The sequence below is a fragment of the Schistocerca nitens genome, chromosome 6 (assembly GCF_023898315.1).
Source record: "Schistocerca nitens isolate TAMUIC-IGC-003100 chromosome 6, iqSchNite1.1, whole genome shotgun sequence".
NCBI classification, from domain to species: Eukaryota; Metazoa; Arthropoda; class Insecta; order Orthoptera; family Acrididae; genus Schistocerca; species Schistocerca nitens.
In genome coordinates, this window is record NC_064619.1 from 548,109,579 (window position 1) to 548,135,112 (window position 25,534).

Sequence of the window (25,534 nt, forward strand, 5' to 3'; positions counted from 1 at the left end):
AACCCGTAGAAGCAATTGCAGCAAATAGCCTGTTTACCCACTGCGAGTTTAGCCAGGCCGAGCACCGCAATAAAGACGACCAGCAAACGGACAGAGATACCGTGGAACCGGATGGCCGCTTTTCACACCTTCGAGCGAGAGACTTGTTATACCGTACACAGTTAGAAATCGTACATTGGCACAACAAATGAGCACATAACCCGCACAAATACCCTTTATATCTAGGTTTCAGCGTGGCAGCTTTAACCGCGAGGAGGAGGTTACGCCATGCGCTAGAGTGATGCGGTTCTGAAAGCAGCTTACACGAGATTGGGCCGTTACCAACAACATAAACATAGTAACTGTTCCGAAAGAACAGATACCAATTATGTCCACGCAGCTTCTCTAGAATGAAAAGATAATTAATCCAAACCCCAGCTGCCAACAGGTGTTGTAGATATACCTCACTGGGGACAGCTGAAAATGTGTCCCCAAACCGTAATTCGAACCCGGGATCTCCTGCTTACATGACAGACTGTCTATCCATCTGAGCCAACTAGGGCAGAGAGGATAGAGCGCTACCTCAGGGACTTACCCCTTGCAAGCTTCCCGTGAGATTCACAATCACAGCTGTCCGCAACCTATATTCGTAATATTCCTAAAGAATATTTGCCCATTCACTCATTACTCGCGCCAACTAAGGTGACGATTCCCGTAAGAGGTCGGTGTGAGCATTCGCACAGAAGATGGTCAATAGAAGAGTAGCCTTTAACTATATGAAGATAGTAACTGTTCCGAAAGAACCGATACCAATGATGACCATGCAGCTTCTCTGAAGAGAAATGATAATTATTCGAAACCCTCAGCTGCCAACAGGTATTGTTGATATACCTCAATGGGGACAGATGAATATGTGCGCCCAAACCGGGATTCGAACCCGGGATCTCCTGCTTACATGGCAGACGCTTTATCCATCTGAGTCATCGAGGACACTAAAGGATAGCGCGACAACAGGGACTTATTCCTTCCCCGCTACCCGTGAGATTCACATTCACAACTGTCCACAACCTACATTCCTAATGTTCTTAAAGGATATTTGCCCATTCACTCATTACGGGCTAAGACTAAGGAGACGATTCCCGGAAGTGTTCTGGCAAAGTGTGCGCATTCACACAGAAGATGGTCAATAGCCAGGTAGCCTTCAACTATATGAAGAAAGTAACTGTTCCGAAAGAAAAGATACCAATGATGACCATGCAGCTTCTCTGAAGAGAAATGATAATTATTCGAAACTCTCAGCTGCCAACAGGTGTTCTTTCGGGACAATTACTATCATTATATAGTTAAAGGCTACCCGGCCATTGACCTTCTTCTGTACGAATGCGCACACTGTGCCCGAACTCTTACGGGAATCGTCGCCTTAGCTGGCTCGAGTAATGAGTGAATGGACAAATATCCTTTAGGAAGATTACGGATGTAGGTTGTGGACAGTTGGGAATGTGAGTCTCACGGGAAGCGTGCAAGGGATGGGTCCCTGCAGTCCAGCTATCTTCTGTGCCTTCGGTGGCTCAGGTGGATAGGGCGTCTGCCATGTAAACAGGAGATCCCAGATTCGAGTCCCGGTCGAGGCACTCCTTTTCAGCTGTCTCCATTGAAGTGTATCAACAATACGTATTGGCAACTTATAGTTTCGATTAATTATCTTCTTTTACCAACAATGGTTTGACTTCATTAGCTGAGTCCACCTCCTTGGACTTGACGGTTTCCCATTGGTACTCACTTCTGGCTAACTATGGCCGCATCAGACAAATACCCTGAAAAGCAGCTATTCAAGGCCAGTGCTGTTCAGCCGCTCTCACTCCTACTCTGGTGTGAATGCCCTGCTGTCGTGTGCTTTCGCTTGCTAGATCGAGTCCACTTTCTGTAGACTGAAATCCCCTGTGAGTATTAACATTACAGCGGCTTTCCGCAAGCAGCTGTGTTATGCATAGGTCGTCCACATGCAACTGTGTGGAATCTGGCCGCCTGGATTCCTCCGGTCGTTCGCGTCACAGCTGGCTCCATGCTGTTCTCACCAGGCGCCAAAGGAAGTTCTTGGTCGCCGCTGAGTACCTCTACAAGAGTTGTAGCGCGGGTCTGTGTAAACTTTTGGAGTATTGGTGCTGATTTCAATTGTTGGTGGAGGCCAGCTACCTGAGAACAGCCCACACCACTGCCCTACCTTGCCATCACATTGTAGGTGCCTACAATTCGAATATGAAGAGCCTTTCTCTCATGTGGAAACTTGGTTAAAAGCCTCTGATTTTCCACGGAGACGCTGTGTTTTCGTAACATGCACTTCATCTGTTATTTTCTGAACCTAGAGTGTCATTTGTTTTGGTAAATGTTGAAAACTTGTTTGAATGTATGTGTGTTGATGAAACTTTAAATTATCTGTGCGTGTGTGTGTGTGTGTGTGTGTTCGTATATGTGTGTGTGTTCTCAGGTGCTCACTGATGTTTGCTGTTCCTTACTGTATTGCGGTATGTACTGTGTACATCAGCTTCGTGCCTTTCTACTGCTGGGTCACCTGCCATGTTACAGTCTTCTGCTGGTGACCACCTCCCTGTTAGTTTGCATGCTTGAACCTGGGCTAGAGGCTGGCTGGTTTCTCTGTTGCTGTGGACATGTTCCTGAGGGCCTTCAATGTCGCTATCACCGCCTACTACCTTCAGCCTCGATCTCGCTGGATGTTAAACATAAACCAGTCCTTCTCCTGGTTGTGGAGCCAGTGCTTCACTGGGTGAATCGCCTCCTCAACATCCTCAAAATGTCTTCCACGAATGACATCCTTTAACGGTCCAAACAAGTGGAAGTTCGAGGGGGCCAGGTAAGGTGTGTCAGGTGTAACAGCCGTGGATTGTCTCGCCGAACGCTGCAAATCGTGGAGCTCCACCGAACCGCCTTCTGGTCACTTCACTCTCCGTTCCCGTCCTCTAACTATACTGCTGTCGACATCAGATGCTCCATAGACTTTGCACAAGCGTTTGTGAATGTTACTCACAGTTTCTTTCTCTGCAGTGAGAAATTCACTGACGGTACGTTGCTCTTAACGTACCGCTGCAGACGCCATTTAGAAACTGTCCTGCAGCTACGCTATCTGTCACAAGTGATGGAAACGAGGTGCGCTGACATGGAGACTTCAAATAATACACACTTAACGTTTCGCTTTCGTAGTTTGTTTTCGGCTGAGAAAAACATGCGGCGCATTTCTTTCTGGGCAATCCTCGTACAACGAGATGAGATGCGTCAAACAGCTTGATTATCATCAGAAAATCAGTTGTGCTTAAACTTGTTTTGATGTCAAACAGATTTATAACGAGATCATCAACATATATTAGAACATGGGTGTAATAAAAAAACTAAAGATATTGTTGTTATAACTGATTCCAGCAAACAATCAACTTCAAATTGAATCTTGGGATTCGCAAAACATAATAACAGACTAGATACACTGTTGTGAGGATCATCCCACATTCTTCTGAAATTAATGTAAAACGTCTTATGATTGGTTCCTTTCTACAGGACGGTGAATGTAGATATCGATTTACACTGATATATGCAACTCTATGTTGCTTAAATTGTGTTGATTATGGTGGTGATGATGATGATTATGTTGATACCAACAATCATTAGAAATATTACACACATGAAATAGTATGCCCAACAACTATCTGACTGCAGTGTCTGCATAAATAATGAAATACGAGATTCTGATTTTGTGGAATTCTCTGTCTGTTTCGCTGGGAGGAGGCTGCTTGAAAAGTATCACTATTGGTTTATGTGACAAAGATGATCTAACCATTTGTAATAAACAAAACTGCGGTATTACTCTTCTTTTATACGGTAAAAGTGATTGAACGTTGTGTACTAAACGTGGACCAATGCATACACACACGTCTGTCATATCCAAGTTCCCGTAATTTTATTTAAAGTTTAAATTTTTTTTATAAAAATGCATATCGGTATATTTGTATGTGCTTATTTTAGTGAATGTTCTGAATTGCCGAAACCTTTCTTTAATATCATTAATGATCTTATGTTCTTGTCTTCACGTGGTACTGAAATGTTAACAATACTTTAGTGTGCTACTTAGTCGGTGATAGAAATAAAATGCCACTACGTTTCTTCATCTTCCTGTAATGAGTAAGTCTTTCGTGAGTTTCTAGTACTATTTGTTCGTTTGGTAATTAAAAAAATTGCCGTCTTGGATAGTCTTACTGATGTGAATATACACTTTATGTTCAAATACATTTTGATCTATTCTTTATGTCATATATCTTTATGTAATGTATTAAGATTTTACTGCATTCACCTAGCTCTAATCAATATCGTAACAAGTGTGCTGTTCAAATATTTAGTAACTGGTATACTGAAAGAACTTCATCAAACGTGAAATACTAACTTAAATATAACGATACAACATAATGCTCTCCTCTTTCGTTTCTGTGTCCTCAGCTGAGGATCAGATTCACATTCTTAAGATACTTAGTCATCATATGATGACAGTCAGCGGTTATGTTATGAAATACAATCGCGTCATCTTCTGAATTTTACCTCTGCTGACCGCTGTAACGTTCATTCACAGTAACAGGTGCAATAGAATTGAATGTGCGTAACCGGCATGAATTCAGTACCAATTTATATTCTAGTTCCACTTGTTGGCACTAAGTTACATAAAAGGCTGCATAACAAACTGCTGCTAGTATTGTTCAGTCTTCCAACCATTACGCAAGACTTATATAGTATTTTCCTCCAACGGGAATTTCACTCCATAGCATGGTGCTGGATTCGAAAACCAGTAGCCTCCAACTCGACGCCTGTCAGTGGGATGCAGTGAGACAATTACGCCCACAAGACTGAGGCTAACCGCAGGGTGTATACTAGACGAAGACTGACAGATGCTGGTCTCCAGGGATACAGAGACGCTGCATCGTCAAGTGGCAGGCTCTTTCATTATTCACTGAACATGAGCTGGCACACTACGGATGTGGGATGTGGTGGTGGCGCAGACAGGGAGTGAGGCATCAACCTTCATCAAACCCATGACTCTTCTCATTTCCTTCATTTTTTGTTTACATTTCAATATGTGACGTGAGTTTGTTCTCAACTTTATCTTGATTTGTGTGATGAATATAATACGTAAATAATTAAAACAGTTTTATAAAATATGATTCTTTTTCAGCTTCGGTCACGTTTACATTTCCGAGTATTCAACGGCAGGACCCGTTTCGGCAGCATTCTTTCGTCGTAAGGAACCCTATTCTTATTTCTACATTACAGATTGCAGTGGAGTACTAAAACTTTTTGATGTGTTTGCCAACGAGGTTAACTTCCGAAAATAGCCTCACTGGCCCACCGAGAAAAAATATTTTAGCACTTCACAGCACAAGAGGCCCAATCACACCGACAGTTACCACCAAAATTATTAAACTTACAGCTCGTGCGGATTTTTAGGCAACAGTTACTACAAATAGGCAATTAGAATAATTCGGTCTGTAGCGAATGGCCGTCGGCTACGGGTAAACAGTAGACCCCTAGAAGTCCAACTTAACATCATGCTCATACTCACGCCCCAATTTACCGACAACCGTGAACTTATTATATAACAAACGGTCTGAAAGCGTAAAAAGTATGGTTACCTATTAAATTTCCAGATTCTTAAAAATAGCCTAGAATAAGGCGACAGCTACGGCGTGTACCACAGAACCAGTTAAACAAGCTGAACAGCGATTTAAACTCACAATTTCACTCGGGCATAGTAGAGTTTCAGATAGGCACAGACTTTAACCTATCTTGGTAGGATGCCTTGCGGCTGAACGCACAAGAACTGCGCACAATTTAACGACCGCAAGGTTCATATTAAAGGTCAAAATTTCAATTCAGTGAGGCAAGGTTTCGGCAGCATAACGATGCACCAACAGTCCAAAGTGTAGTCTGAAATTTCCCTCCAGTCTTTTTTCCTTTTTCCTTTCACAGCAGACACCAGCCGCTCGCATGTGGCATCTGGCATCTGATGGCCGCAAATCCACGTTTCAGGTTGTCGCTCATAAGCATGCTTTCCAAAAAATAGCCTGGTAGGCCCAAATAGCGGACGCGGCTCAGTCACCGTGCAGTTCCTTGCATACAGCTCGGGTGGCCGTCCAAAACGACCTGCCTGTCGCAACACGGTCAAAGCTTTGCCTACTCTGCGGCCACGTCCTCCACGCCTTGGTCCTTTCTCATTGCCCTTACTGCTAGGAGACCAACTTACAACTGCCGAGGCCTCGAGTCCCCCAGTGGAAGCGCGTGCGAGGAGAGATGGCCAATCAACGGCTCAACGGACATCCAGAGATCGAGGCGAGCCACACGGCTCAGTGAAAATGGGAGAATTTTAGTAACCTAGTTTGGGAGTTATTTGTGTGTGAATTTTGTTTTCGTGCTTAAACTCCATGTGGCGAGCACATATTTCTAGGGTACCACTGAACGATTTGATGTGGTAACTCACTCACAACTGTCGGTCAGTGACTGTACAGGGTGTGAAAATCATGCGGTCCTACTGGTGAACTTCTGGTGGTTTTTGTGTAAAATGTGTAGCAAAAACAGTACCCATATTGCACCAATAATAGTTTCGCCAAATAATACGGTCTTGATAGCCATTTAACACTTGTTCAGGAACCAGTAAAGCATACTATTTAGAACGCCGCAGACCCGAAATTTTTACATGATTACTCATAAAGCCTACAGTTTTGAGCTATGCAGTCTTTGTTTGGCAGCTATTTCGTCGGTGTTTCTTCAAATATACTTTTTATCAACGGAGGTAGCATTTACCAACACAGAGTGAAGGAGACAACATCTAGAAGCTTACCGAGGCATGTGGACTGAACTGTTAGATGTTCTAAAAACGAACCAACCCTGTAGAAACTCGTCGTTTCCTTGTTTTGAATGGCCAGCTGCCCAAATCAGTAAGGTGCCAGCCTCTTACGGTGACACTCTTACAAGAGTATCCTTTTATTATCGGTAGGGTGGATAAGATGTGTGCATGCTGTATGTGTGTGTGTGTGTGTGTGTGTGTGTGTGTGTGTGTGTGTGTGTGTGTGTGTGTGTGTGTGTAGAGGCAGGGGAGCTGGCTGCAACTCACCAACAACTGAAGACATTTTTGTTCACGGCCAGCTATCCTAAGGCTGTTGCCTCGAAGTGTAGTGGATGACCTGTTACGTTGGATAGGACACCTCAGGTGTCGCTAGTTTCTAGCATATGCTCTGATGTGGGAATAGCTTATAGCGAACCTGATGCCAAAGATCTCCCATCTGCAGAGGGAGTGGTCGGTAGTAATGCATGGAAAGTCAATGTGGAGATTTGGAGGCTGGGCATCTGGTGGATGGACAAGTGGCCTATCCTTCATCATGGTCTTAGCGAACACAATGGTGGAGGGGTTTGCTAATCATCGGGAGTACCTACTCTAAGCACGCTATGGAGCTCCTTTAGGGAAACAGCGTCCACGGCTGGAAAGAGGTCCAAATGCGCTCAATAGGACTGCCGGTGCGGCTTAGATGAGATGTGGAGGAGGCCCAGCCTGTCACTAGAACGAAGGCACATCCGAAAAGTCTTCGTGAAAAATGGCTACAGTCAGCGACAGTTATCACGGGCTATGTCTAGTAAAATACACAGATGAAACACCATCTAAGAAATCAGCAAGAAACATGGTTTTCGTCTTTCTGTGGCACAGTGTCAGGAAAGATTAGCCGGCTCCTCAAGATTTCATCACTGTTCAGGTCCCCAGCAAAATTACAACAGCTCATGAGGCCGGTGAAGGATGATCGTGGCCTTAGAATGCCTGGAGTGCACGAGGTACCATGCAGTGTGGCTGCTATTACGTTCACCAAACAGTACGCACTGTGAACTATCGCTGGACGTAACACGGAAGGTGCTTACGACTACACTATCGTGAAAACTCAGCCATGGCAGAAGATGCTTCAGCAAATCAACACCAAATGCTATTCGACGAAATATCTCTCATTGTGAGGACGTCGGGATTTTGGGATAGCGTTATAAAAGGAGCTACAGAATATTGAAAATACAATCAATGAGGATGGCGGTTTGCAGCCCAGCATAGGCTACACCAATCATCGCGAGGTTGAAGGGGGAATATCGTACGCGGGATGAAGACATTATCTTGTACGATACTGCAGCGCCTGTTTTATGCTGATCAAGATGCAAAGTTCCTTTGGACATGCATGCATGTAATTAGAATAACACAGGCACTGCAATATCGTATTTATCTGCAAATACCGGGCCGGGCAAGTGATTTTTCAAGTATATTGTCTGACACTTGGTGGCAGATTAAAACTTTGCGCCGGACCGAGACTCGAACTCGGGACTTTTGCCTTTCGCGGGCAAGTACTCTACCATCACCCCGTCCTCAGAGCGTCACTTCTGCCAGTACCTCGTGTCATACCTTCCAAACTTTAAAGAAGCTCTCCTGCGAATCTTGCAGAACTAGCACTCCGGAAAGAAAGGATATTGCGGAGACATGGCTTAGCCACAGCCTGGGGGATGTTTCCAGAATGAGATTTTCACTCTGCAGTGGAGTGTGCGCTGATATGAAACTTCCTGGCAGACTAAAACTTTGTGCCGGACCGAGACTCCAACTCGGCACTTTTGCCTTTCGCCGGCAAGTGCTCTACCATCTACCATCTGCCGGGAAGCGTCATATCAGCGCACACTCCGCTACAAAGTGAAAATCTCATTCTGGCAACATCCCCCAGGCTGTGGCTAAGCCATGTCTCCGCAATAACCTTTCTTTCATGAATTCTAGTTCTGCGAGGTTCGCAGAAGGGCTTCTGTGAAGTTTAGAATGTAGAAGACGAGGTACTGGCAGAAGTGAAGTTGTGAGGACGGGACGTGAGTCGCGCTTGGGTAGCTCTGATAAGTCCCGAATTCGAGTCTCGGTCAGGAACACAGTTTTAATCTTCCAGGAAGTTTCGTATCAGCGCACACTTCGCTGCTGAGTGAAAATCTCATTCCATATTGTCTGACCTGTACGGGAATATACATAATGGATGTACGAGTCCAGGACGTAGAGGCAATGTTGACAAGTTACAGAAATTTGGGTGTGGTCCTGAGTCGTGCGTGGGTAGCCAAATGATAAGGCGAACGCTCGCTATAAGCGGGAAATCCGGGTTCGAGTCCCAGTCCGGCACAAATTCTCATTCTCGTCATTCTATCCTACAGCTGATGGTAGTCCTTATTCGCAGTTGCGAATTCATTTGATGTGTTACCATTTTTGGCGAGGAAGAGAATCCAGTGAGATGACAACCAATAAAATGCGCCGCTGAATAACGGAGAGGGCACGGCCATCACTTACCACTTGACAATGGCCGAGGATAGCTCAGTCGAAAGCTCGTCGTATATTAACCATTTATCGCTGCAGTAATCTCGAGAATATTTCATTAACTTCGTCAGTTCATTGTCAGTATTACTAACTCACACTGTCTTTACAGACACTTCTAATCATTTTAACACTTTTTGTTAGATTAAAATAATTATTTCTTATGTATATTATGTGGTTTTAAAGAGGTACAGTACAACTCTGATCCGATGCAAGGGAGGGGCTCATGTTCCTAAGCATATTATCTTAAATAAATAAGTAAAGAGCTACAATTTCTTACTTCCATTGATTTGAATGGTGTACCGTACCTGCACAAATAGTAGCACATTTATTGCAGAACGAATCTACTGATATCATTATACGCTTACTACAATACTTCCCGTGATCTTAATATGGACAATCCAGTTGCTTACGTAATAGGTTGCACATGATCCTTCCACAGGCCACCTTCGGTCTGTGTGATATCGGGTCTTACCTGAACCGAACAACCCAGTGCGCCATCTACGGAGTCAACGTGATCTCTTTTCTCTCCTATTGCACAAAAAAGCAATGTATCAGCGAAATACATTTCAGAGGGTGAGAGCAGCCTGATGGGTAGAGTTTCGACATCTGTGTCCATACCCTGCAGCTTTCATAACTTTCCCGGAATGAGAGCTCGGATTGCTTTCACCGATTTCCTGGAAAGCAGTCGGCGTCTTTCTTTCTTTCATAAGGGCCACAGAGACAGATCACCGTGGTGGAGCCTCGCCGTTTCGGCAACAGGCGCCACGCCACGCGCCGATCCCTACTGCCAGCGCCGCAGGGACCCTGCCACATCTGTCCTTCTCTTTCGCTAATATGGCGGAGGAGCTCAGCGGGGAGACGTCTGCAAAAGTCGCTTTAAAAAAAAACTGCCCTGTGTTTCGAGCTGTTCTTTCACCCAGTGGACTCAGTGAATTATGTACAACGACACTGCCGCTAACGTCTAGACGGCTTTCATGCGAACGTTGCTGGGGTTAGACACATGAAACATCTCTCTTAATATCGCTTCACTTTTTCCCTTTTCATTTCGTAAGAAGCTTTTTCGTGAACTAGATTTAGCCTAGCATGTGCAGGGAATTTTTATCACATATAACACTACAGTATATCTGTGAAAGCAGCTTCCTGATGTTTCATGAAACCTGATGAGGACAGCCAGATGATGGCTGCCAACGTATAAGTTGTTCGTTTTCTCCCATGAGATCACGGTAATTTCGCTTCGTGTTGGCCATCTCTCGGTTCCGTGAATAATTTGAGAGCAAGAACTTTCCTGGCGGAAACTTCGTTACGAATGCTTCGACAATTTTTTGCTGTAATTTTGATACTCGATGTGTCTTTAGTTTGTGTCTGGCTTTTCCCTCTGGTTGTCGATTGGCGAGAGTTCATGTGAGGATGTGAGGTGTCCGTTTTTGTGGAAGGAATGTGGAGAACCTCTACCGAAATTTTGCTCCGGAATGCTCTACGGCACAGAAACACCCTTCAGTTACACTGCTGTAAAATCTTACGTAACAGAAAGGTTAAAAGAAAATGACTTATTGTGGCCCTTAGCAGTGAAAAAAATGGCTCTGAGCACTATGGGACTCAACTGTTGTGGTCATAAGTCCCCTAGAACTTAGAACTACTTAAACCTAACTAACCTAAGGACATCACACACATCCATGCCCGAGGCAGGATTCGAACCTGCGACCGTAGCAGTCACACGGTTCCGGACTGCGCGCCTAGAACCGCGAGACCACCGCGGCCGGCCCTTAGCAGTGAAGATAAAGTTGATACGGTGTATAATATTCCAAAACAATTAATATCAAGTCCCACAAAAACGAATATGGTAATATCTTCTGAAACAACAGATAAAAATTTAATCTAAATAACAATAAGTTTTATCCGCATGACATAGGAGATGAATAGACGACCTTAGTACGATGGAACTAATAAAGTTACCTAATAGAACTTGCAGTAGTGCTGCTGCTGCCACTAATAATAACAATAGCGTTAGTAATAATAGCAGCAATGACAATAATAACAAGTAATAGTTGCATATATGAAAAGAATTTTTAGGTACATAAAATACATGTTTTCTGATCGAGGGAATTTTGGGGCAATGATATTTAAGGGGACTACACTAGCTAAGAATACTGGAAAAAGAGGAATATCTGGTTAGAAATAAGGATGTGGCAACAAGTAACTGGAGGACAATGGTAATCATTATTGTTGCTGTACTAGATATGTCTTATGAAACACGGAATGTTATTCAGTTCTGTTATACAATGCGGGAGGTTAGTCCAGAGTCGGGTTGCTGCTATACATCAGGACCTCGAGAAAATGGCTGAAAATTGGAGTGGGACAGAAGGGATTATACTCTGATGGGGCTGGCATGCCATTCAGACAAGAGCGTTAAGGTCGAGGACAGACATTTGGGGCATTGTACGTTGATAAGACAGTAGAGAAGACAGAAGCTATGGAAATCTAAGTTTGTCCACCCACAGCCAGGATAGCAGCGGTGGTGAAATATGATCAAAAACATCACAGATATAATGAACGCAGCATTCCTAACCACTCCTAGGCGCCGTGAGCTTTCCCGGAAGTACCTTGCACAACAACATCGCTGTAATCAAGAGTCCCTAATCTGTTAATACAAGTTTCTTTCTAGGTGAATTTTTTGTAGGGCAGGGAGCGACGCTCATGCTTTCTTGCACACTGCAGTTACATGCTCAGTCAAATTTATATTTTCATCTATTATTATTCTTAGATGCTTTACTGAAAGAGAGAAGTTGATATTAGTCCTATTTGGGGTTAAAGATGGTAGGGGTTCCCGATATTTCTGGTTAATGAGCCTAGAATGACCAACCTGTACTGCTCGGGTTTTGGATAGAATGAGTCTTAAACTTGTAACCCGCACCCACTTTGGTAGCGCAGACAGATCGGCATTGAGATTCTGTCTTCATGTTTATTGGTTTTGCACTTGGATACAATGAGAGGTCATCTGCGTACGAGCGAAAGTACTGCACTGCACTTTGCGAGAAATTTAGGCTGTAAAGTACGGCAAGTAAAATGTCGAACAAGGCAGCGTTAAAGGCTTTGCTGAAGTCTAAGAATAACATGACAATTGCCTCTTGTGCAACCATGTCATGATGCAGCATCTGTTACCTTTATTCTGACAGATATTGTGCTGCATGTTTGCGGTAACCTGATTGCTGTTCGTCTAGAAGTTGTGCTGCGATGTTTGCGGGAACCTGGTTGCTATTCGTCTAGATGGTTGTTTGTGGTTAGCTAATTTGTTAGTTGGTCGTGGACTAAATTTTATAAAGCACTGGTCAGCGCAGGAAGAATACAAAGAGCTCTTTAAGTAACTTTCCAGTTAGTGACTTAACTAGTTACTGTTCCCAGGCGTTAGGAAAACACTTGTGGTTAAAAAGTTGTTGAAGGTGTCTGTTAGAGTGGATAATAGTAGATTGATAATAAGCTTCATTAACTGGAATGTAATGCCATCATTCCAATCGATGCTGATGTGTTGCGCGTGATGGCTTTTCTGACGGTGTTGCAAGTAAGGTGCTTTAGACTGAATTTTTCGTGGCTACAGACTTTTACGCCCCATGAAGTAATCAATTTGTTTCGTTTATGGTTCAGTTATGGTTGTACGTAAAGGGAACTATCGGTTCATTTCTGCGGCTGGGAGAGTGAATGAGCTGCCGTTTTTACTTTGAGTACGCCAAGACCAAACGGGTTTCTCCATAGAACTTCTGGTCTATTTCTGTTGTCGGTTAGAGTATGCATACACCTTCGTTTTCCATTTCTCACAGCTTGCCTAACTCTGTTACGTTTCTGCTTCAAACCAATATTACTTTCAAGCATGGGGCGTAGTTTGTGTGCCGATATGCAGTGTCCGTGAGATTCATGAGCTGTTTTAGTTTTTCAGTTAGCCAAGGTGAAAATTCTGTTGTTTAGGGGAGCATATTTGTCGTATAGTTGAGTAACTTTGTAACTGAATCATTGAAGATCTTTGTTTATATTGCGCCTGAGTTACCTCTTAGGATAAATTAATGCGTTCGACGACTCAGTCTCAGTCAGTTGTGGTTTCTTTCTGGAAAATCATATTGGGTACGTCATGAAAATTATGTCACGGGCAGACTTGCCACGTACATATATTTGAGAGATACGAGCTACGTTCCAAATACACTCCTGGAAATTGAAATAAGAACACCGTGAATTCATTGTCCCAGGAAGGGGAAACTTTATTGACACATTCCTGGGGTCAGATACATCACATGATCACACTGACAGAACCACAGGCACATAGACACAGGCAACAGAGCATGCACAATGTCAGCACTAGTACAGTGTATATCCACCTTTCGCAGCAATGCAGGCTGCTATTCTCCCATGGAGACGATCGTAGAGATGCTGGATGTAGTCCTGTGGAACGGCTTGCCATGCCATTTCCACCTGGCGCCTCAGTTGGACCAGCGTTCGTGCTGGACGTGCAGACCGCGTGAGACGACGCTTCATCCAGTCCCAAACATGCTCAATGGGGGACAGATCCGGAGATCTTGCTGGCCAGGGTAGTTGACTTACACCTTCTAGAGCTCGTTGGGTGGCACGGGATACATGCGGACGTGCATTGTCCTGTTGGAACAGCAAGTTCCCTTGCCGGTCTAGGAATGGTAGAACGATGGGTTCGATGACGGTTTGGATGTACCGTGCACTATTCAGTGTCCCCTCGACGATCACCAGTGGTGTACGGCCAGTGTAGGAGATCGCTCCCCACACCATGATGCCGGGTGTTGGCCCTGTGTGCCTCGGTCGTATGCAGTCCTGATTGTGGCGCTCACCTGCACGGCGCCAAACACGCATACGACCATCCTGACAGAAGTTAATCTGTTTAGATAGTTGGGTAGCAAAATGTGTAACGATACCCGAAATTGTGTGGACATAAAATGCAGACTAGCTGTAGAAAGAAGAGCTATTCTGAAAAAGAGAAAATGCTTAACGTCGCATATCAGTTGAATTTGTAGGAAGCCCCCATGAACCATGGACCTTGCCATTGGTGGGGAGGCATGCGTGCCTCAGCGATACAGATGGCCCGTACCGTAGGTGCAACCACAACGGAGGGGTATCTGTTGAGAGGCCAGAAAAACGTGTGGTTCCTCAAGAGGGGCAGCAGCCTTTTCAGTAGTTGCAGGGGCAACAGTCTGGATATTGATTGATCTGGCCTTGTAACACTAACCAAAACGGTCTTGCTGTGCTGGTACTGCGAACGGCTGAAAGCAAGGGGAAACTACAGCCGTGATTTTTCCCGAGGGCATGCAGCTTTACTGTATCGTTAAATGATGATGGCGTCGTCTTGGGTAAAATATTCCGGAGGTAAAATAGTCCCCCATTCGGATCTCCGGGCGGGGACTACTCAAGAGCACGTCGTTATCAGGAGAAAGGAGACTGGCGTTCTACGGATCCGAGCGTGGAATGTCAGATCCCTTACTCGGGCAGGTAGGTTAGAAAATTTAAAAAGGGAAATGGGTAGGTTAAAGTTCGATATAGTGGGAATTAGTGAAGTTCGGTGGCAGGAGGAACAAGACTTTTCGTCAGGTGAATGCAGGTTTAAAAATACAAAATCAAATAGGAGTAATGCAGAAGATGGTTTAATAATGAATAAAAAAATAGGAGTGCGGGTAAGCTACTACAAACAGCATAGTGAGCGCATTATTGTGGCCAAGATAAACACGAAGCCCATGCCTACTACAGTAGTAGAAGTTTATATACCAACTAGCTCTGCAGATGATGAAGAAATTGATGAAATGTATGAGGAGTTAAAAGAAATTATCCAGGTAGTGAAGGGAGACAAAAATGTAATAGTCATGGGTCACTGTAATTCGAGAGTAGGATAAGGGAGAGAAGGAAACATAGTAGGTCAATATGGATTGGGGGTAAGAAATGAAAGAGGAAGCCGCCTGGTAGAATTTTGCACAGAGCATAATTTAATCATAGCTAACACTTGGTTCAAGAATCATAAAAGAAGGTTTTATACATGGAAGAATACAGGAGATACTAAAAGGTATTAGATAGATTATATAATGGTAAGACAGAGATCTAGGATCCAGGTTTTAAATTGTAAGATATTTCCAGGGGCAGACGTGTACTCTGACCACTATCTATTGATTATGAACTGTAGATTAAAACTGAAGAAACTGCAAAAAGGTGGGAAATTAAGGAGATGGGACCTGGATAAACTGAAAGAACCAGAGGTTGTACAGAGTTTCTGGGAGAGCATAAGGGAACAATTGGCAAGAATGGGGGAAAGAAATACAGTAGAAGAAGAATGGGTAGCTTTGAGGGATGAAGTGGAGAAGGCAGCAGAGGATCAAGTAGGTATAAAGACGAGGGCTACTAGAAATCCTTGGGTAACAGAAGAAATATTGAATTTAATTGATGAAAGGAGAAAATATAAAAATGCAGTAAATAAAGCAAGAAAAAAGGAACACAAACGTCTCAAAAATGAGATCGACAAGAAGTGCAAAATGGCTAAGCAGGGATGGCTAGAGGACAAATGTAAGGATGCAGAGGCGCATATCACTAGGGGTAAGATTGATACTGCCTACAGGAAAATTAAAGAGACCTTTGGAGAAAAGAGAACCACTCGTATGAATATCAAGAGCTCACATCGAAACCAAGTTCTAAGCAAACAAGGGAAAGCAGAAAGGTGGAAGGTGTATGTAGAGCGTCTATACAAGGGCGATGTACTTGAGGACAATATTTTGGAAATGGAAGAGGATGTAGATGAAGATGAAATGAGAGATATGATACTGCATGAAGAGTCTGACAGAGCACTGAAAGACCTGAGTCGAAACAAGGCTCGGGAGTAGACTACATTCCATTAGAACTACTGACAGCCTTGGGAGAGCCAGTCCTGACTAAACTCTACCATCTGGTGAGCAAGATGTATGAGACAGACGAAATACCCTCAGACTTCAAGAAGAATATAATAATTCCATTCCCTAAGAGAACAGGTGTTGACAGATGTGATAGATACCGAACTATCAGTTTAATAAGTCACGGCTGCAAAATACTAACGCGAATTCTTTACAGACGAATGGAAAAACTAGTAGAAGCCGACCTTGGGGAAGATCAGTTTGGATTCAATAGAAATTTTGGAACACGAGAGGCTATACTGACCTTACGACGTATCTTAGAAGAAAGATTAAGGAAAGGCAAACCTACGTTTCTAGCATTTGTAGACTTTTTTTTTTTTTGTCATCAGTCTACTGACTGGTTTGATGCTGCCCGCCACGAATTCTTTTCCTGTGCTAACCTCTTCATCTCAGAGTAGCACTTGCAACCTACGTCCTCAATTATTTGCTTGACGTATTCCAATCTCTGTCTTCCTCTACAGTTGTTGCCGTCTACAGCTCCCTCTAGTACCATGGAAGTCATTCCCTCCCTATCAGTGTTTTCCACATATTCCTTTCCTCTCCGATTCTGTGTAGAACCTCCTCATTCCTTACCTTATCAGTCCACCTAATTTTCAACTTTCGTCTATAGCACCACATCTCAAATGCTTCGATTCTCTTCTGTTCCGGTTTTCCCACAGTCCATGTTTCACTACCATACAATGCTGTACTCCAGACGTACATCCTCAGAAATTTCTTCCTCAAATTAAGGCCGGTATTTGATATTAATAGACTTCTCTTGGCCAGAAATGCCTTTTTTGCCATAGTGAGTCTGCTTTTGTTGTCTTCCTAGCTCCGTCCGTCATTGGTTATTTTACTGCCTCGGTAGCAGAATTCCTTAACTTCATTCACTTCGTGACCATCAATCCTGATGTTAAGATTCTCACTGTTCTCATTTCTACTACTTCTCATTATCTTCGTCTTTCTCCGATTTACTCTCAATCCATACTGTGTACTCATTAGACTGTTCATTCCGTTCAGCAGATCATTTAATTCTTCTTCACTTTCACTCAGGATAGCAATGTCATCAGCGAATCGTATCATTGATATCCTTTCGCCTTGTATTTTAATTCCACTCCTGAAAATTTCTTTTATTTCCATCATTGCTTCCTCGATGTACAGATTGAAGAGTAGGGGCGAAAGGCTACAGCCTTGTCTTACACCGTTCTTAATACGATCACTTCGTTCTTGATCGTCCACTCTTATTATTCCCTCTTGGTTGTTGTACATATTGTATATGACCCGTCTCTCCCTATAGCTTACCCCTACTTTTTTCACAATCTCGAACAGCTAGCACCGTTTTATATTGTCGAACGCTTTTTGCAGGTCGATAAATCCTATGAAAGTGTCTTGATTTTTCTTTAGCCTTGCTTCCATTATTAGCCGTAACGTCAGAATTGCCTCTCTCGTCCCTCTACTTTTCCTAAAGCCAAGCCGGCCGAAGTGGCCGTGCGGTTCTGGGCGCTACAGTCTGGAGCCGAGCGACTGCTACGGTCGCAGGTTCGAATCCTGCCTCGGGCATGGATGTGTGTGATGTCCTTAGGTTAGTTAGGTTTAATTAGTTCTAAGTTCTAGGCGACTTATGACCTCAGACGTTGAGTCGCATAGTGCTCAGAGCCATTTGAACCTAAAGCCAAACTGATCGTCACCTAGCGCATTCTCAATTTTCTTTTTCATTCTTCTGTATATTATTCTCATAAGCAGCTTTGATGCATGGGCTGTTAAGCTGATTGTGCGATAATTCTCGCACTTGTCAGCTCTTGCCGTCTTCGGAATTGTGTGGATGATGCTTTTCCGAAAGTCAGATGGTATATCGCCATACTCATAAATTCTACACACCAACGTGAATAGTCGTTTTGTTGCCACTTCCCCCAATGATTTTAGAAATTCTGATGGAATGTTATCTATCCCTTCTGCCTTATTTGTCCGTAAGTCCTCCAAAGCTATTTTAAATACCGATTCTAATACTGGATCCCCTATCTCTTCTAAATCGACTCCTGTTTCTTCTTCTATCACATCCGCCTAATCTTCACCGTCATAGAGGCTTTCAATGTATTCTTTCCACCTATGTGCTCTCTCCTCTGAATTTAACAGTGGAATTCCCGTTGCACTCTTAATGTTACCACCGTTGCTTTTAATGTCACCAAAGGTTGTTTTAACTTTCCTCTATGCTGAGTCTGTCCTTCCGACAATCACATCTTTTTCGATGTCTTCACATTTTTCCTGCAGCCATTTCGTCTTAGCTTCCCTGCACTTCCTATTTATTTCATTCCTCAGCGACTTGTATTTCTGTATTCCTGATTTCCCCGGAACATGTTTGTACTTCCTCCTTTCATCAATCAACTGAAGTATATCTTCTGTTACCCATGGTTTCTTCGCAGCTACCTTCTTTGTACCTATGTTTTCCTTCCCAACTTTTGTGATGGCCCTTTTTAGAGACGTCCATTCCTCTTCAACTGTACTGCCTACTGCGCTATTCCTTATTGCTGTATCTATAGCGTTAGAGAACTTCAAACGTATCTCGTCATTCCTTAGTACTTCCGTATCCCACTTCTTTGCGTATTGATTCTTCCTGACTAATGTCTTGAACTTCAGCCTACTCTTCATCACTACTATATTGTGGTCTGAGTCTATATCTGCTCCTGGGTAAGCCTTACAATCCAGTATCTGATTTCGGAATCTCTGTCTGACCATGATGTAACCTAATTGAAATCTTCCCGTATCTCCTGGCCTTTTCCAAGTATACCTCCTCCTCTTGTCATTCTTGAACAGGATATTCGCTATTACTTGCTGAAACTGGTTACAGAACTCAATTAGTCTTTCTCCTTTCTCATTCCTTGTTCTAAGCCCATATTCTCCTGTAACCTTTTCTTCTACTCCTTCCCCAACAACTGCATTCCAGTCGCCCATGACTATTAGATTTTCGTCCCCCTTTACATACTGCATTACCCTTTCAATATCCTCATACACTTTCTCTGTCTGTTCATCTTCAGCTTGCGACGTCGGCATGTATACCTGAACTATCGTTGTCGGTGTTGGTCTGCTGTCGATTCTGATTAGAACAACCCGGTCGCTGAACTGTTCACAGTAACACACCCTCTGCCCTACCTTCCTATTCATAACGAATCCTACACCTGATATAGCAATTTCTGCTGCTGTTGATATTACCCGATACTCATCTGACCAGAAATCCTTGTCTTCCTTCCACTTCACTTCACTGACCCCTACTATATCTAGATTGAGCCTTTGCATTTCCCTTTTCAGATTTTCTAGTTTCCCTACCACGTTCAAGCTTCTGACATTCCACGTCCCGACTCGTAGAACGTTATCCTTTCGTTGATTATTCAATCTTTTTCTCATGGTAACCTCCCCCTTGGCAGTCCTCTCCCGGAGATCCGAATGGGGGACTATTCCGGAATCTTTTGCCAATGGAGAGATCATCATGACACTTCTTCAATTACAGGCCACATGTCCTGTGGATACACGTTACGTGTCTTTAATGCAGTGGTTTCCATTGCCTTCTGCATTCTCATGTCGTTGATCATTGCTGATTCTTCCGCCTTTAGGGGAAATTTCCCACCCCTAGGACAAGAGAGTGCCCTGAACCTCTATCCGCTCCTCCGCCCTCTTTGACAAGGCCGTTGGCAGAATGAGGCTGACTTCTTATGCCGGAAGTCTTCGGCCGCCAATGCTGATTATTTAACAAAATTTAGCCAGTGGCGGTGATCGAACTCGGGACCGAAGACGTTTTGATTATGAGTCAAAGACGCTACCCCTTTTTTTCATTTTTTTCTTTTTTTATGTTTTTTCTTTTTTCTTTTTTCTTTTTTTGTTTTTTTGTTTCTTCTTTTTTTGACCACTTCTTTCCCTTAAAAAGCCCCTTAGGAAAATTGAACTAAAAAAACACCAAAGTGCCACGGCCACTTTTTATCCTATAAGAAAAAAATCTGATCCACTTCAGGCGTTGGCTCCTGAGTAAACCCACCCCAGAGAGCTGCCTATATAACAGGGGAAATATGGGAAATCAAGGTTAGGGCTATCCTTTGGCAGTTTTTTTTTACAGGATTACATTTAGGGAACGTGTACAAATGAGAATTCTAGTAACTAAATGTTACAAGTAAGTGCTACAACAACAAAGGTGGCATAAAAGATTAATCAAAAAATATAAATCACTGATGTAATTCCAACTAAAAGGCTCTTCAATAATGTAAACTGGTTCCACTTGGAGCCTCGCCATCGTTATCTGATATCTCCAATAGCGCCTTTGAAGGGCATCTGCAACGGAGGCATTCTGCTTCGCTAGTGCCTCCAGCAAAACAGCATCCTTGCAGCAGCTTGACTCTTCCTTCGCTCATGGCTGACAAGGCAGAACGTTCATCCTTGAGTGTGATGCGGCACAGAACATTAACCGCAGCTTGGCACTCCCCAGCTGAGTGGGGGGTTAACGAAGGAGCCACCACTCCAGGGTCGAGGTGTATCGTGGGTGGCGGCGTTCACAGTCAGTCCACGTTGCTGCTACTTGCCGACGGCAATCCAGGTCTTGGAGATGAGTTATGTTGAGCTTCCAAAAGCCATTGCTGCGCCAGACTTGTTGGGGGCGTAGGTGTATAGTGCAGATATAGGCACTGTGATCGGAATAGGCTTGAGGCCATAGTTCGGCGTCCATCACACCTTGCGTGAGATCTTGTGACACATATATGCGGTCAAGTCGGCTGGCCGAATGACTGGTAAGATGAGTGTGGCCAGAGCGGTTACCGTGGACTTTTTCCCACGTGTCGCACAAGTGAAGTTCTTGGATCACCGCACCCAGTTCCGGACAAGGCATGTAATGTGGGAGTTGGTCCTTGGGGTGAAGTACACAATTAAAATCGCCGGCGAAGACGCTGTGATCGTATCGTCCAAGGAAAAGGGGAGCGACATCTTGGAGTAGAATCTGGCGCGGTCGTGACGTCTTGTGGTACCCGACGGCGCGTAAACATTAGTGAATCGGGTGTTGAGTGCCGTAAATGCAATTCCTCGCGCGGAGGGAAGAAACGTGACGTCGGTAACTTCAATACCTTCACGCACTAATATTGCCACTCTAGTGTCTGCAGGGCTACCGGGCGTCACATGTGTGGCGTAACCGTAAAAGTGCGGGAGTGCAGTCGTTTTCACTTCTTGTAGGAAAGCAAAGTCAACTCCCATGGCTCGCATGGTTTCTTTCAAAAGTTGGATCTTGACAGGAGAACTGATCATGTTGATATTCATTGTCGCCAGGCGGTAAGCCTGGCAACGCGTTGTTTGGGCGAGGTTATCCATGTTGAAGTTGGAGAGAAGCGGACATCGGAAGTGATGTCACCCCCCGCCGAACGCGGTCCTCCTTGTGCTGCTTATGCGGCATGATCCGGCGGCGCCTCAGCTGGCCGCGGATCGGGATCTTGTGTCTCGACGTCCTCGGCCCACGAAGCGAACGCAGATGTCTGTTCATGTTCCATAGCCTCGGAATGTTTGATAGTAAGGGACCGGGCGACTTCGCTGCCTGCACTGGTACCTTCCCGCTGCTCACTGTTTCTGTCAATGGGCTGATGGTCCAAAGCTGCATGTTGTTCTGTCTGTTCTGCAAGGTTGGAGTCAGTGGAAACAGCCTCAGCTTCGCGGCTGGCTTCTTGAGTGGTCAGTTGTTCTTCCCCGGCTGAATGCGAACCGCTGTGTTCCGACACGGTCCGACGACGGCGCTTTCGGCGTTTCGGTGATCGCTGTTTCCGTACATGGCCTTCATTGTCAGAAGACGGCACTGACTCACGCTCCGCCGGAACAAACGCTTCGGTCGGTACAATAAGGGAATCAATTGCCATCTTGCTATCGTCAATGTCTGTCGCGTTCGGTAGCTCCAGAGTCATAGTACTATTTTCCACCACTGGCCAGGTCGGCGGATCACCCCGGTTTTTGTCCGTGGAAAGTGATTCCTGTACCGCTGAAACGGTCGGCTGTGTCTGTTGTGTGGAGAACGTCGTGAGCGCCGCCGCGTAAGTCACGGGTAGAATAGTCTTCGTCGCTGGTGGTGCAACGTCCTTCGGTGGGAGTTGTGTGATCCGACGCTGGAGGCACTCGGAACGAAGGTGACCTTCCTTGCCGCATCCGGAACACGTCTTCGGCTGGCCGTCATAAATAACTATGGCCCGGCATCCTCCTATCTGTAGACAGGATGGCACGTGTCGTTGGAGATCTATGCGCACTTGGCGTACTCCATTGAGTACTGGATACGTCTTAAACTGGGTCCATTTTTCAGCCACGTGTTCGTGTACCGTGCCGTAGGGGCGGAGCGCCGCTACAACTTCTGCCGCCGGGAGTTCAAATGTAAGTTCGAATATGCGTATCATCCGTAGTCCCATTGCGGCATGGCCGACCTCGACGTTGCCAACATTGCCATCTGCGTGGCAGAAGTGGAGTTCTTGTTTCATTTCACGAAGCACCTTGTCGCATGTGGTTTCGTTTATGAGCTTTACATAGACCGTGCTACTGACGATCGAAAAGTGAATGCCGACAATGTCGGCTGCCGGGATCTTGGCTTCCTCTTTTAAGAAGCGTTCGACTTCGAGCGCCTTTGGGAGGGTAAAGTCGTTCCGAAATGTGAATTTCAAGGTTGATCTTCTGTATTGGTTTGCCATGGTCTTGTAGCCCTACGGCGTCACGTTAGTGTCGGCCGAAGAAAGTAAACAAGGCGCGCGGGCCCTCTCTGACAGCGGAGAGCACACACCGCACGTCTGCTTCGCTCGGCTGCGAGAGCCGCACTGACTAGACCACGGGTACCCCCCTTCTAGACTTAGAGAAAGCTTTAGACAATGTTGACTGGAATACTCTCTTTCAAATTCTAAAGGTGGCAGGGGTAAAATACAGGGAGCGAAAGGCTATTTACAATTTGTACAGAAACCAGATGGCAATTATAAGAGTCAAGGGGCATGAAAGGGAAGCTGTGGTTGTAAAGGGAGTGAGACATGGTTGCAGCCTACCCCCGATGTTATTTAATCTGAATATTGAGCAAGCAGTGAAGGAAACAAAAGAAAAATTGTGAGTAGGTATTAAAATCCATGGAGAAGAAATAAAAACTTTGAGGTTCGCCGATGACATTTTAATTCTGTCAGAGACAGCAAAGGACTTGGAAGAGTAATAGAACGGAATGGACAGTGTCTTGAAAGGAGGATATAAGATGAACATCAACAAAAGCAAAACGAGGATAGTGGAATGTAGTCGAATTAAGTCGGGTGATGCTGAGGGAATTAGGTTAGGAAATGAGACGCTTAAAGTAGTAAATGAGATTTGCTATTTGGGGAGCAGAATAACTAATGATGGTAGAAGTAGAGAGGATATAAAATGTAGACTGGCTATGGCAAGGAAAGCGTTTCTGAAGAAGAGAAATTTGTTAACATCGAGCATAGATTTAAGTGTCAGGAAGTCGTTTCTGAAAGTATTTGTATGGAATGTAGCCATGTATGGAAGTGTAACATGGACGATAAATAGTTTGGACAAGAAGAGAATAGAAGCTTTCGAAATGTGGTGCTACAGAAGAATGCTGAAGACTAGATGGGTAGATCTCATAGCTAATGAGGAGGCATTGAATAGAACTGGGAGGAAGAGGAGTTTGTGGCACAACTTCACAAGAAGAAGGGACCGGTTGGTAGGACATGTTCTGAGACATCAAGGGATCACAAATTTGGCATTGGAGGGCAGCGTGGAGCGTAAAAATCGTAGAGGGAGACCAAGAGATGAATACACTAAGCAGATTCAGAAGGATGTAGGTTGCAGTGGGTACTGGGAGATGAAGAAACTTGCACAGGATAGAGTAGCATGGAGAGCTGTATCAAACTAGTCTCAGGACTGAAGACCACAACAACAACAGTAGGAAGCCTCCTGAAGGTGTTTTTGTAGGACGTGGCCTTGCGCGGAAGTAAAACGTGGATAATGAACACCACATCCAAAAAAACAATAAAAGTTCATGAAATGTGTTGTTACACAAAAATTCTGAAGAGTCGGTGGATTGTTGAGTAACTAATGAGGAGTTGCTGAATTGAATTCGGAAGAAATGAAATCTGTCGCACAGCTTGAATAAAAGAAGTGACTCATAAGACGTATTCTGAGGCAACAAGCAACTATTAGCTTGATAATGCAAGGGAGACCAGGGGATGAGCACAGTAAGCAGATTATAAAGGATGAAGGTTGCATCAGTTACGGAGATATGGAAAGGCTTACAAAGAATAGACAACTGTGGAGAGCTACGTCTAACCAATTATGAGACTGAAGACCGCAACTAGAATAATGTCATGTTTTTCTTGCATTCTTGCGCGCATGTACCTCACTTTCTCTGGAAGTTTCCAAAAATCTGCTCATCCACGTATGTTCTTTATGTCCGCTTTTATGAAATCGTTTAGTATTATCACTAAATATTTGAACCACGCTTATTTCCCCATATCATAACCACTTGTAAGCGTATACTGTCGGTCCTTTCATTTTATTACTGACGTTCTCTCGCGTTCGTCCACATATAATTACGTTTATAAACTCTTAGACTTTTCCTTCTAGAGTCAGATGAAATAGTAATTTTCTGGCAGTAGAGCTACATATTATAAAACAGTTGTCAATGGATTAATAAAACCGATGCTTCAGTCATACATGGTGTTGTATGTCCCCATGCCAACGCTACACAGGCTTCCCGAACATTTCAGCAACCCGCTCAAGATAGAGAAGAGTGCTGCCTTTCCATTTTTTCATGTAGAAGAATCCAGGACATCGGATGGCACACTGGGTCACATACACTGACGGAAAAAAGATCACAACTCCATGAATGAGTTATGCGACATAAACAAAAGATGGTAGGCGTGTTTCTGTAGCTGAAAGATGAAATATGTTCATATTTTGCTCCACTGTGGTGATGTAAATCAGGTTTGCTTCAAATACAAGAAGTAATGGTCGTGAATGTTCGTCATCTTTAAGATTCGACATGATGAGTTGATGTTAGTATGGAATGCCTTTAAGACGCCATTATCAACGACTCAGTCTGGACGAGGTCATGTAATAGGGGTACGAGAAGCTGGATGTTCCTTCCGCGACACTGCAAAAGACTTGGCAGAAATTTAGCCACTGCACACTACTGCTGGCAGCAATGGTTATGCGAACCTACGGTTGCAAAGAGACCAGGCTGCGGACGGCCACGTGG